The following is a 13,343-nucleotide window of genomic DNA, read 5'->3' on the forward strand; positions in this document are numbered from 1 at the left end:
TCTGGGTCCCTTTCAAAGGATGGGGTTGGAGGGACCAAACAATGTGCTCACGTGGGGAGGTGCTTTTTATTTTCCATTTCCTTTTTAAAATCTACATAACATAATATTCGCCATTTTAACCATTAGTGTGAGGTGGAGTGGCATAAGTAACCGTCCCCACCATCCACCTCCGGAACTTTTCCATCTCCCCAAACTGAAACCCTGTCCACATTAAACACGATCTCCCCAGGCTTCTCCCCCGCCGCCCCCCGCCGCCCCCCGCCACCCCGGTGCCTGCAGCCACCATTCTGCTTTCTGTCTCTGAGTTTGATGACTCTAGGGACCTCATGCGAGTGAAGTCATGCAGTGTTTGTCCTTTTGTGACGGGTTTATTTCACTTCGCATAATGTCCTCAACGTTCATCCACATCGCAGCATGTGTTGGAACTTCCTTCTTTTTTTTTTTTTTCAACGTTTATTTATTTTGGGGACAGAGAGAGACAGAGCATGAACGGGGGAGGGGCAGAGAGAGAGGGAGACACAGAATCGGAAACAGGCTCCAGGCTCCGAGCCATCAGCCCAGAGCCCGACGCGGGGCTCGAACTCCCGGACCGCGAGATCGTGACCTGGCTGAAGTCGGACGCTTAACCGACTGCGCCACCCAGGCGCCCCCGAACTTCCTTCTTTTTTAGGGCTGCGTGATACTCTATCGTATGGCTCGGTCACGTTTTGTTCTCTCCGTTCATCCATCGTTGGACACTTGACTCGTTTCTGCCTTTCAGCCACTGTGAATCACGGTGCTCTGAGCGTGGTGTAGAGATGTCTCTTTGAGACGCTGCTTTCCATTCTTCCGGGTACCTGCCCGCAAGTGGAATTGCTGGATTGTAATGATAATTCCATAGTAAGTTTTTCGAGGAACCGCCCTACTGTTTCCCACAGCTGCTGCCCCAGGTTACGTTCCACCAGCAGTGCACGCATTTCCCCCACATCTTGCCCAGTGCTGTTCTGGGTTTTGGTAACCGCCATCGACTGGGTGCGAAGTGGTATCTCATTGTGGTTTTGGTTTGCAATTGCCTAAGTTGAGCATCTTTTCGTGTGCATTCCGGTCGTGTGTATCCGTTCAAGCCCTTCATACGTTTTTTTCATTGTGTTGTTTTTTTTTTTCTTGTTGAGTTTTAACAGCTCTTTATTCTGGATCTCAATCCCTTACCAAATTCATAATTTACCAATATTACCTCTCATTCCGTGGGTTTTCTTCTCGCTCTGTCGACGCGTCCCCTTATATACAGAAGTTTGTACTTTTGGTGAATTCCGGTGTAGCTGTTTTTTTCCCTTGGGTCCTGTGTATGTTTTGTCTCTGACTGCTTTAGTATTATATCCAAAAAAGTAATAATTGCCACACCCTGGTGTCATAAAGTGTCATAAAGCTTTCTGTATGTTTCTTTCTAAGATTTTTATAGTTTCAGTTCTAATGTTTAGGTCTTTGATCTGTTTGAATTAATTTTTTATATGGTGTGAAGTTTGGATCTGACTTTATTCTTCTGCACGTGGAATCCAGTTTCCATGACCCCATTCGTTGAACACTGACCTTTCACCCTGGAGTGGTCTTGGCCCCCTTGTCTCAGACCCTTTTGACCATGTATGTGAGGGTTTATTTCTGGGATCTCTGTTCTATGCTGTGTTTGTAAAGTTTTATTGGAACATGGCCACACCGTTCACTTATGTATTGTCTACAGCTGCTTTGGAGAGAAAACAGAGTCAGAGTAGCTGTGACAGAGAAAGTCAGGCTCTGGGGGCAGCTGGGTGGCTCAGTCGGTTAAGCATCTGACTCTTGATTTTGGCTCAGGTCGTGATCTCTTAGTTTCGTGGGTTCAGACCCAGCATTGGCTCTGTGCAGAACCAGCTTGGGATTTTCTCTGCCCCTCCCCTACTCATGCTGTCTCTCTCTCTCTCTCTCTCTCTCTCTCTCTGTCTCTTTCTCTCAAAATAAATAAATAGACTTTAAAAAAAAGAAAAAAAGAAAGAAAAGAAAGAACATTAGACTGCCAAAGGCAATAGTACCGTCTGGCAATATGGTCCAGTCTCCTCTGCCTGCATGGCTCTGGGACGTGAGCTCCCTGGATGGCTTCTTCCATTTTCCCCTGGCAGGCAGTGCAAGGTTCACCACCTAGTAGGTGCTCCACCACCTAGTAGGTGCTCTGCCAGTGGTGTGGGTTTGTTGCCTTCTGTTGACCGGGAGGATTTTCAATGGCCTCTGCCTTGGTACACTTCTAGACACATAGTGGCAAAGACGTTAAAGTACTACAGGACCTCTCATTCATTCCCTAGGGGCCCTTCGTTTTTTCCCTGGTGGCCCCTCCTTCACGCCTCAGGACTTCTCCTTCCCTATCGATTTGGCTAGAGGAGAAACTGAGATGCATAGTTGAACTATTTCACAGCATCCTGGAGGCTCCCTGCTGCACCAGATGTTAACCTTTTAGTTGCTGAATTTGGGGAAAGTGGGGAGCAGTTCCAGGCAGGCAGCCAGGCAGTGGGAGGGGCTCAAGGCAACTTACCAACCAGACAAGGGTGTTTTACTGGTTAACAGTACCGTGAATAGCACTGAGGCGAAGGCCTAGAGCAGGCCATGGTCCATGGGCAGTGCCCACTCCAGACGCCTGGCCCCGGCCACTTGTTGGGGCCACAGATGCAGTCACAGGGGCCAATGTGTTCTGACAGCCTCCAGTCCAGGTGCTGGAGTGTTCCACTCCCCAGCGCCTCTGCTGGCGAGACAATGCATTACCACCCCTGCTTTACAGATGAGGAAATATGTTCAGAGATTTATCTGAGGTCACAGAGGGAATGGGGACACCCCCCCGGGGACGTCTTGGGGGTCCAGACCCCTGAGGGACACTGTGACTCAACCCCATTTCTGGCAAGACTCCCATCCTGAAATAGGGCCTTGCCGAGCACCCGGACAGGTAGAATGTCCTGGAGCAAGAAGGGAGAGGACTTGGCCACGGGAACAAGAGAGGGGGTGCAGCGGGGATGGGGGAGGGGAACAGGCTAAGCCAGGCCAGGCCCACATAGGCAGCAACCGGACGGTCTGAGCATTTCATTGCCCACTCAGCCATGGCACACCCCAGCTCAAAGATCATCTCTTCTGGCTCCCTTTAAACAATAGAAAGAAATCCAAACCTCCTGGCCTTCAAAGGCCTCACCCGAGCTGTCCAGAGCCATCAGCCCACCTGCCCAGCACCCTCAGGGCTCACCCACACCCCCACCCTGCCCCCCTACCCCACTAGCTGAAATACCACCTTCTCTCCAAATCTCCCCGGTGCTTGGCCCTCCTCTTTGGCGCTCCACCATCTCTTCCGGGTCACACGGTCTGAAATTTTTTATTTTCAAAATGTCAAACCCATGGAAAAACTGAACAACAACATGATAAGTCCTCCTATAGAACTTTGCCTGGGTTCCCCAACTGTCAGCATCTCCTGTGAGTGGCCACTGCATCCCTCCCTGGGAATACACACCAGTCTACATCTTTTGTCAACCTGCAGGCTGTAGATGCTGTGACAGCACCCCCCCCCCCAACACCCGAGCACAGGGCTGCCGTCCTGGGGAACCTCACCTAGGAAAAATGACACTAACTCAGTAACTTCATCCGCAGCGTTCAGGTTCAAAAAACAACACAGGAAGTCATCCTCTAGATGACCAATTAAAGCTGTAACGGTGCTGACGTGCCTTTTGGCCAGTGTTCCCAGCCCAACGGGCTCCTGCTGACTCTGTTTGAGGTGTATCCTGGCAGAACTGTTTTGTGCATCGTCAGGTACACACGGGCACAAAGCTGGTGGTGCTCTGCATACGTCTTCCTCTCTCATAAGTAGAATTACACTGCATGCATAATGTTTTGCAACTGCCTTTGTACTCCCGGAACTTTTCCACATGTCATCCTGTGACCTGCAGCTTAGGGTGTCCCTCAGCATATCTTTGCCAGTCCCCCACGGAAGCTCACGTCCAGCTTGCTTTCCTTTTATTTGACCAGCCCTCGCCACATCGGCAGCGTGGCCGGCTCCCCAGGGAGCCCCCTTGCTGCCAGCAGCCACCCCCCCATCCTGCAGGAGACCCTAAAACTCCCAGAGTGTTGAGGTCTCGTGGCCTCGCCACCACAGCCCCCAGGCCGAGGACAGCGTCCAGCTCCGTAAACAGCACCAAAAGGCAACGTTTGAAGGATCCTCGTTCCGCACCGCGCTCTCCTCTGGGTGCCGCGCCTGCTGGTATTTCTGTAATCCTCCCACACCCTCCGAGGTAGGCAAGCATTACATTCACTTCACAGATGCACACGCCAAAGCCCAAAGAGGTCACCGAGGTGGTCAGTGTCACAAGGCAGTAAGTGAGGTTGGCTCTAGGGTCTGTGCATTTAACTACTGCCCCTTCGATGTGAAACCAGCTCAACTGAATTGAACCCACCCACCCCAGCAACCAGCTTCAGTGTTTGTCCTGTCGCTACTAGCCCCTGCCTTCTTGCCTCACCCCCAGACCCAGGCAAAGGGGCAGCCCACCGGGATACGTGTCTGCCTCCATCGCCTCCTCCAAGCTGTGTGACCAAAGCTGGCTACTCGCCGTCTCTGAGCCTCGGTTTTCTCACCGTGAGTGGGGCTGGCAGTGGGAGACCCTGTTGTGGAGGCTGACCTTGGGCAGCACCCCACCGCTCCGGGTGAACAGTCAGCAGCCTGATAAGAGGGCGTTCCCTCCCCCAGAGAGCCCTGTGGGGCCCAGCTGCCTGCCCCCCAGTGACTGATGTTCAGCTGCTGCGGCCCGAAGCCAGAGCAAGTTTATGATGCTCTAGCTGGTTTTTAATCACAGCAAGATGAGAATTTGGCAGATTCAGACACCGATTCGTGCGACAAACATTGTCTGGTGTCTCATTTGTCTTTCTCTGGCTTCAGTGGTGATGCAGGGGGTGGGGCTTCCACTCTGGGGAGCACCCCCCTCGAAGTCCCTCAGGCCTCTTCCATCTGCCCATGCCTCCCGAGCACCAGCTCCAGCCTTGAGGGAGAGGGACGCAGGCACTGGCCTGGAAGGGATCTCGGAAGCCCCTGCCAGGAGGCTCCCTCCGTCTGAGCGTCACTGCATGCCTGGCACAGCCCACCTTCTGCTGGGTTGACTGTCTGGCCCGCCCCCCGGGGGTGTCACTGCCTAAGAAGCTCTGTATCTGCGATGGCAGATGCTCAGAGGTGTCCAGATCTCCTCCACTCAAGCGTCGCCTCCTCACGGAAGTCCTCCCTGACCACCGTAGACAGACTGTTCCCTTCATGGCTCTCAGGGCTGGGGCAGAGTTTTCCCCACTCTGTCTGTCAGTTGTCTGTCTGACCACTGACAGTGGTCACCATCACCTGCATGGCACTTGACCCATGCTGGGGACCCTGATAGGACATTTACGGGTGTAAACAGTCCCGACAGCCTCACTTTTCGGACGGGACACAGAGAAATTCAGGAGTTGCCCCAGGCCACACAGCTCAGAAAGAGCCAGACCAGCTGGTAACGTGTGGGCATTCCTGGTCTGTGCCGCACTCCTCGGGGGGCGAGGACCCTGGTGGGCACTCCATTGGCATTTGTGAACTGTTGCCCTGGCAAATGCTGGTCCACGTGCTGGGGGCCTGGGAGGAAGCTGTCAACTCTGTGCATCATGGACACAAGAAAGAGACGGGGGGGGGGGGACAGCAGAAGAGGGATGGCATGTCAGCTTTGCCACAGAGGCTGAGTAAGAGTCCATCTGGCAGATGGGCGGAAGGAAGGGCAGCCCAGGCAGGGGGAACAACATTTGCAAAGCACGGCAAGTGCAGGAAGCCGCGATGAGAGTGGAGGGCCACCCATGTGCAAAGCATAAAGGTTGGGGAACGTGGCAAAAACAAAATCACTCCGTGTACTAGACAGCTCAGGCTGATATGACAAACCACCACAAGCTGGGGGCGTAAGCAACACACATTTATTTCTCGCAGTTCTGGAGGCTTGGGGGTCCAAGGTGAGGGGGGTCGGTGAGTTCAGTTTCCGGTGAGTTCTCTTTCTGGCTTGCACGTAGCCGCTTCTTGCTGTGCCCTCACGTGCCTGAGAGAGGAGCGGGGTCGTCGGTCTCTCTTTCTCTTCTTGTAAGGACTCTAATCCCATGGGGGCTCCACCCACATGGCTTCATCTAAGCCTGTTTACCTCCAAATACCATCATATTGGGGTTAGGGTTTCAACATATGAATTGTGGGGGACACAAACATCCAGTCCATAACACGCGGCTGTATTAAGCAGAAAGAGTTGTAATACAGGGGGTCAGGAGCCTGCCGACATCACCAGAAAGTCTGGAGGTACAGGCCCTCAGGAACCAGCCCAGAGCAGCACTGCAGAACTGGCCCGGATCAGCCTCTGCCACAGTCACGAAGGTGGGGGGTCAAGAGGCTGGCGCTGGGCCCCCAGATGCTGCTGGAGGAAAAGCCAGACCCTCCTCCCAGACACAGGAGATGAGGCATAAGAGCAGGGAAGGGCCTGGGCTGCGGAAGCGGGGCGGGCAGCGGGGCATATTGACCCATGACTATGCGAGGTCCCTGAAAAGCCCAGGGAAGGACATCCCAAGCCCTCGCTGCAGGGAATGAGCTCTCCAGCCTCTGCAAGGCAGGCAGGAAGTTGGTGTGGATGCTCTCCCTCTCCAGCACACCTCCCTGGGTGGTGGGGGCCCCAGGTTGCTTTTTCCTTACGTGCTTCCTGGGCTCTGCGGTCCCCTCTGACACTTCTCTGCTTAGGGATGACAGCTGAGCGGGTAATTCCCCCCAGCCATCCTCATTGTTCACTGCAGGGCCAGCTGGCTGTTCCCTGGGTAAGCTCTTTAAGACGATTCATTTGCATCTCCCTTTAACCGGTGCCCCGCCCCACCCAGTGTCAATCTCCAAACCCACTGCTGTAGAAGCAGAGCATAAATCTGTAAGGCTTCTGCAGCATGTCCCAGACGCTCGGCAGTCCGGGAAGTGCCTATGGCTGGGCTATCAGGCAGCTTTTCGGGTTCAAGAGACAGAAAGAGCTTTGGCCAAAATCATCCCAAGAGGATTAGAGGTGGGGTGAGGGTCAGGGCGGCCTAGTGCAAGCAGGAGCCAGGCCAGCACGACGGGGGCTCAGGAGAGGAACTGGCAAACAGGCGTGTTGCCTCTGTTGGAATAACTCAGCCACAGGTGGAGGCGTTTTCCAGGTGACAAAATATTCCAAACCTCGGGAAAATAAAAAGAGCCTAGGGGCACCTCTGTGGCTCAGTCAGTTAAGTGTCCGACGCTTGATTTCGGCTCAGGTCATGATTTCGTGGTTCGTGAGATCGAGCCCCACATCGGGCTCTGTGCTGCCAGCACGGAGCCTGCTTGGGATTCCCTCTCTCCCTCTCTCGCTGCCCCTCCCCAGCTCACACACACACACACACACACACTCTCTCTCTCTCTCTCTTTTTCTCTCTCTCTCAAAAATAAATAACCATTAAAAAAAAACTAAAAGACAAGAGCTTATACTTACATGGCACTGCCCGTGTGCCCAGAATCATTCTAAGACACTGAATGAACCCACCCACCATCCAGATTAGCTGGCATTTATTTTATTTTATTTTATTTTATTTTATTTTATTTTATTTTATTTTATTTTATTAAAAAAAATTTTTTTTAATGTTTATTTTTGAGAGAGAGAGACAGAGACAGAGCAGGAGTGGGAGAGGGGAAGAGAGAGAGGGAGACACAGAATCTGAAACAGGCTCCAGGCTCCGAGCTGTCAGCGCAGAGCGTGACGCGGGGCTTGAACCCACGAACCGCGAAATCATGACCTGAGCTGAAGTCTCACACTCAACCAACTGAGCCACCCAGGCGCCGCAGAACAGCTGGCATTTATATTGTGCCACAAAAGGGGGGCAGGGAGAGGAAGCTAGTACTCTGGGGCTGCCCCGGCCCCTGCCAGGGTGGACGGTCCCTCACACATGTATGTGCGTTGGCCACAGAGTCCCCGTGCATTGGAGGACCGTGGTAGACTGTGTCTGTACCCTACGCCCCTGCAACCCACGGCCTGGACATGCCCTTCCACAGTTGCTGTCGAGAGGTCTATATCCATGATCAGAGAGCCCCAGAGGGACATGTTGGCCCTGTGACCCCTGAACTTGGAGGAGGCCACACCCTCCCGACCTGTGTCCTGTCCATTGTCACTCACATTGACCTTCCAGACGTTTCCCGACTCGGGGGCTATCACCTGCCGGCTCCTCTGCCTCAACCCCAGCAGAGGGGCTGTGTGGTCCAGAAGTTACCGTTTCATTTGTGGGCTTTGCACGAATTCTATCAGACGGCACTTACCTATTTAGCACCGTGCCCTGTTTGGATCCCTGTGGTGTTTTCAAGCTTTGGCCGCGCTAAGAACGCCTGGAGAGCCTACACGCACAGGCAAAGGTGTGTCCCATGGCTTCTCGACCTTGCAGCCATTCGGCTCAGGATTCTAAACTCAGAGGGCTATGTGTCCACCCTGAGCTGGTCAGGGAGGCTCCCACCGAAGGCTGAGTCAGCAGAGGAGTGAGGACATTCCCTCAGAAGGGGAGTGTTTGCAGGAGGGGAGATGGCTGTGCGTGGCTGCCTGGTAACACAGGGAACACGCTCATCACAGCCTGGGGACTGCAGACCGGAGGGCGGTGTGGGCATTTGTAACGAAGGGGCCCCTGAAGTGTCCACAATTCTGACCCGTAATTCTGCCTCTTGCAATGCTCCTGAAGGATCTGCTCGTCGACGGAAACGAGGAAACGGCTGACAACATAGCTCCCGCAACTCCAAGTGTCAGCAAGAACACTGCTCTCTGAAAATAGGGGTGTCCATTCATGATTTACATCCCAGCCACATACTGGTGTTGAAGGGAGTGATTAAAACGGAGAACGCCTGGGTGGCTCAGTCGGTTGACATTGACTCTTGGTTCTGCGTCAGGTCGTGATCCCAGTAGCGCAAGATCGAAGCCCCACATTGGGGCTCCACGCTAAATGTGGAGCCTGCTTAAGAGTCTCTCCGTCTCTTCCTCTGCCCCTCCCTGGCTCCTGCTGTCTCTCTCTCTCTCTCTCTCTCTGTGTCTCTCTCTCAAAAAACAAAAGTAGAGTTTTTAAAACATGAGGCAGAAGGATGCTCATGAAACAGAGGTCACAAAAAAGCTAACACAACATGCCTTGAAAAAACGACCAGTAGAAAATTCACAAAAAGGCCGAGTGGTTCATTCCAGGTGGTGAGATCATGGGTGACTTTCGTTTCGTTTGTACCGTGCTGTGATTTTCTAGGTTTTTAGAATTTAAAGGCTGTAAGGTATCAGTGGCAGCATGAGGGGCTGGTCCCCTGGGCTCACTGGGTGAAGGACCCGGGAGCTTGGCTGCAGGCTGTGACAGGCCAGGCAGCCACACAGCGTGGGGAGGTACGGGTCCCTCGCGTGTCTTGCTGAGCCACATTCTGAGGCCAGCTGGCAGCGAGCCAAGGGCTCCATCATCTCGTCCGTGGCCACGGGGGCTTACCTGGAGTGACAGACCCAGCGGCTCAAAGTTCTGGGAGATCAGGCAGTCAGAGGCAGAGTCCTAGACCTTGAGTGGAGGTCCTGGCAAAACCATACTGTTAAGAAAGCACTGACCACCCTGAGGCCATATTTGGGGTTCCCTCTTGATGTTGGGCAATGCTTCCTCTTGGAACGTGAGTAATGGAACCCGCTTTGGTCCTAATCCTGTGATATCTGTCACCTACCCGCTGTGCGGCCTTTGGTGAGGCACTTGACCTCTCGGAGCCTGTTTAGTTCCTTCGTGCATAAAATGGAGACAGTAAGTCTCACCTGAACTGAATCCTGGGAAGATTAAACAAGTAGGAAGCATCTAACTGCCGCTGCCTTTACTGATCTGAATGATTCCTAGAGGGCCTGGACTTTGCCATTAGAGTGGGAAATGGTGTTGCTTTTCTCTAGCCACTGACCTGATCAGCCCTGGCTCATCTTTCTTCTGGCTCCTGGATGACCTCTGGGGTCACACGGAGGCCCCGAGGCCTCTGTTCCCTGGTGGTCACCTGAGCCAAGCCACACCTTCTTCACATCGAAAATGACAAAAGCAGCGAGGAGTGGCCGGGGATCTGCCAGCTTTGTGGCATCTCACATGTTCACTGTTGCTTTGGGCTGGCATTTCATTAAGATGTAAGTCTTCCCATAAAACCACCCGACTCTTCAACTATTTTCATCATTTCTGCTAACTCCGCACGGCTGGTTAGCTTTAATGGGCCACGGAGCTGGCATTGGACATCTCTTCTCAAGCAGATCTGAGATGATGTATTTGGGAGAAGTGGAGGCACACGTAGGATTGTGAGGGTGTGAACTCCAAGGCCTCGAACTTCCATAATGGCGGTTCCCCCCACCCCCCGACGTCTGTTCGGTCACTGGTTTTATGAATGTGTTTGGAGTGCGTACTCGGGGCCCAGCCACGCTCCATGAGAGTGAGAAGGGGACGTCATCTGATGCGGATGAATCGGGGGCCCATGGGCCGTAGCCCCCTGTAGGAGGCACCAGGCAGTGCAGATCCGTGCATTCTCCCCCAACACCCACTCATGTGCTCACAGCGGGTTAGCCCGCTGTGCCACAGGGAAGCAGCGTTGCCCCAGGGTTAAGGGCATGGCGTGGTGAAGGCTGAATTCCCTGCCCAACTCCTGCTGCTGTGTGACTTTGGGCACATTACTTGGCCTCATTCACCGGCACAATTTCGTGGAGCTGTGCTCAGGATTAAATGCGTAAAGAGCTCAGAACCATACTTGGCATACAGCAAGCGCTAAAGAAAAAATGGAGGCTGATTACCCCAGGCCAGATGCTGGGTTCCAAAATAAGAAGGGTCCTGTGCCCCAGGAGGTGGCATGGGGGTGGGGAGCTGGGGAGGCAGACACATGATGCAGAGTCACAGTGGAGGTAGGGTAGTGGGGGGAGGTGACAGGGTGGGTCACAATGGGGTGTGGGCAGCGGGAGCCCCGGGGGTGGGTCACAATGGGGTGTGGGCAGCGGAGGCCCCGGGGGTGGGACACAATGGGGTGTGGGGAGCGGGGGCCCCGGGGGTGGGTCACAATGGGGTATGGGCAGCAGGAGCCCGGGGGGTGGGTCACAATGGCGTGTGGGCAGCGGGGGCCCCGGGGGTGGGTCACAATGGGGTGTGGGCAGCGGGGTCGCCGGGGGTGGGTCACAATGGCGTGTGGGCAATGGGAGCCCCGGGTCCCCTTGCAGGGACTGCCCACCTGGTGGGGAAGGAATGAGCTGGGTGGAAACACTCTGGATATCACCCTCTCTTTCCTGTGCACCCACTGGGGACCAGACCTCAGCCGGTGGATGTCCCAGCTCTCCCTCCCCCACCCTCCCCCCTGCTGTCCCCCTCCTCCCTTCTGCCCTGGCTCCGGACTCACCTGCTCTCACTGGCCACAGGTGCAGGGTCCATCATGGCCCCCTTCCCTTCATGTCTCACTTTGGCCACCTCCAGAAGCTGACTTGGATGACCACGCATAGCAGGCTCTTTTTGCCCAGAGGTTGGGTCAACAGTAATCCACTCATCTCACTGGAAAGTCTTAAGACACCACATAAAACCCAATCATGGCTCTGTGCCCTCTGTATACATGACACAGAACCCCAGTATAACAGACTGGTGAGCAAGGAGGTGGGGTGAGATCAGAGGGTCCCTAGTAATGGCCCCCGAGTTGTAACTACTGAGAGGCTTGTCACCTCTGGGTCCCCCAGGAGATTCACTCCTCTCTCCCCTTCATCCCCGACCAGAAACACTCCAGATTTGGGCCAGCAGACTGCTTGACTGTACTGTGTTTTAAAGGACAAGGAGTGCATAATTCACTCATTTGTTCACTCAACAAACACGTTTACATGATGGTATATATGGTGGAGGTTCCATGGGGCACAGGACCCAGTTCCTGCCCTTGAGAGCTGAGGCCACCGGGAATAGGTAAGGGAGCGTGGAGTGCAGTTCCAGAGTCAGGTTCAGATCGCAGCTCTACCGCTGACTCACCGTGTGACCTTGGGGAAGTCACTTAACCTCTCGGGGCCTCAGTCTTCCCCCCTATAAAATGCATACACTAGTGATGCCCGCCTCGAGGACAGCTGTGAAATTGAAATAAGGTCATTTAGAGAAGCTCTGGGAACACTGCCCAGGGCAAAGTGCGGCAAGTATTTACTGCTCATTTAGCGGCCATTACTGAGCACCTACTGTGTGCCAGGCACCAGGGATGCAGCAGTGATGGAGACACTGATGGGGTGCTAGGCCCCGGAGGGGTAGACAGGTGAGCAGTGCGGAATACCCAGGAGACCCCAGGTGTGGGAAAGCAGAGGCTCCTGGGGATCACACTCCCTCCACCTTGTCCTGCCCTGAACCTACAGCTGCTGGCCCCTCCTGCTCACCTGCCAGCCAGACCCCATTGTCCTGCGGCATCTGGGGAGCGCTTTGCCAATTGCCTGCCTCAAAGGTGCACTTGTCCTAGCTCTTGCCAGCTGGGGGGCCTCAGGACACTGCCTTGGCCTCTCATCACGTGCTTTGTTTCTGTGAGGGAGGACCCAGCCCCTTCCACGGGGGTTCAGCGAGGAGCAGGGGACAGAGTGGATGGCATCCAGCCAGCAGGGTCAGCTCCTGCGGTGACCGGGAAGCAGCTGGTCAGCTTTAAACACACCTGCAGCTCCCCTGTGGCTCGTGGAGCCTCGTGGTCTGTGGTTTGCAGAGGTGGCCCAGGGTGGGTGATCTATCTGTGCCCCAGGTGTGGTGGAGGGGGTTAATTAAAAAGGTGGCTGGGAGATGAATTTCTGGAAACACAAATTGGAAACCAGTGGAAGCTACTGATCTGCCTAATGGGAAGCCAATGGTTTCTGAGCGTGCAGAGAGCTCCGGCACAGGCAGGTGGCAGGAATCGATGTGGCCCCTTCCCCCGAGCTGTCCCTGAAACCTGGATCCATGGTGGGTCTGGGCCTGCCCTGGGCCTCCTTGGCCCTGGAGGGTGCCCTCCCCGGTTTCTGAGGCTGAGCCAGGCCAGCCGGTGTTGCTCCTGTTTGCGGCCGGGGAGTCCCAGCCCCAGTTAGAGACTTCTCTCTTTTGTAGGCTCTAGAAATTCTGAGAAGGGCCCTAAATGGTGGGCCCTCGATTAAGGGGTTTCAGAAGGCAGGAGCCCCAGGGACGCCTTGCTTTGCGAAGCCCCTTGTGTTCCAGGGAACTGCTCTCTGTGGCCACCTCAAGATGAGGTGTTTTTGACAAACATGTGTCACCTGCATGACACTTGTAAGCAGTTATGCCATGGCCATAAATCTGGGCTTGTGCTGCCGAGTGCGATACCGGCTCCTGCATGTGGCTGAAGCACT

At 54.5% G+C, this 13,343-nt stretch overlaps 1 long non-coding RNA gene across 1 annotated transcript; it reads right to left on the reverse strand.

Annotated features, from left to right (window-relative positions):
- Nucleotides 1-5,931: 5,931 nt before the first annotated feature.
- Nucleotides 5,932-7,084, reverse strand: LOC122478333. The gene is made up of 2 exons (XR_006295943.1): nt 6,701-7,084; nt 5,932-6,065 (listed from the first exon to the last, which is right to left on the reverse strand). It is a non-coding gene; the product is annotated as an uncharacterized LOC122478333 (long non-coding RNA).
- Nucleotides 7,085-13,343: the final 6,259 nt, after the last annotated feature.

Source organism: Prionailurus bengalensis, unplaced genomic scaffold (genome assembly GCF_016509475.1).
Source record: "Prionailurus bengalensis isolate Pbe53 unplaced genomic scaffold, Fcat_Pben_1.1_paternal_pri Un_scaffold_51, whole genome shotgun sequence".
NCBI lineage: Eukaryota > Metazoa > Chordata > Mammalia > Carnivora > Felidae > Prionailurus > Prionailurus bengalensis.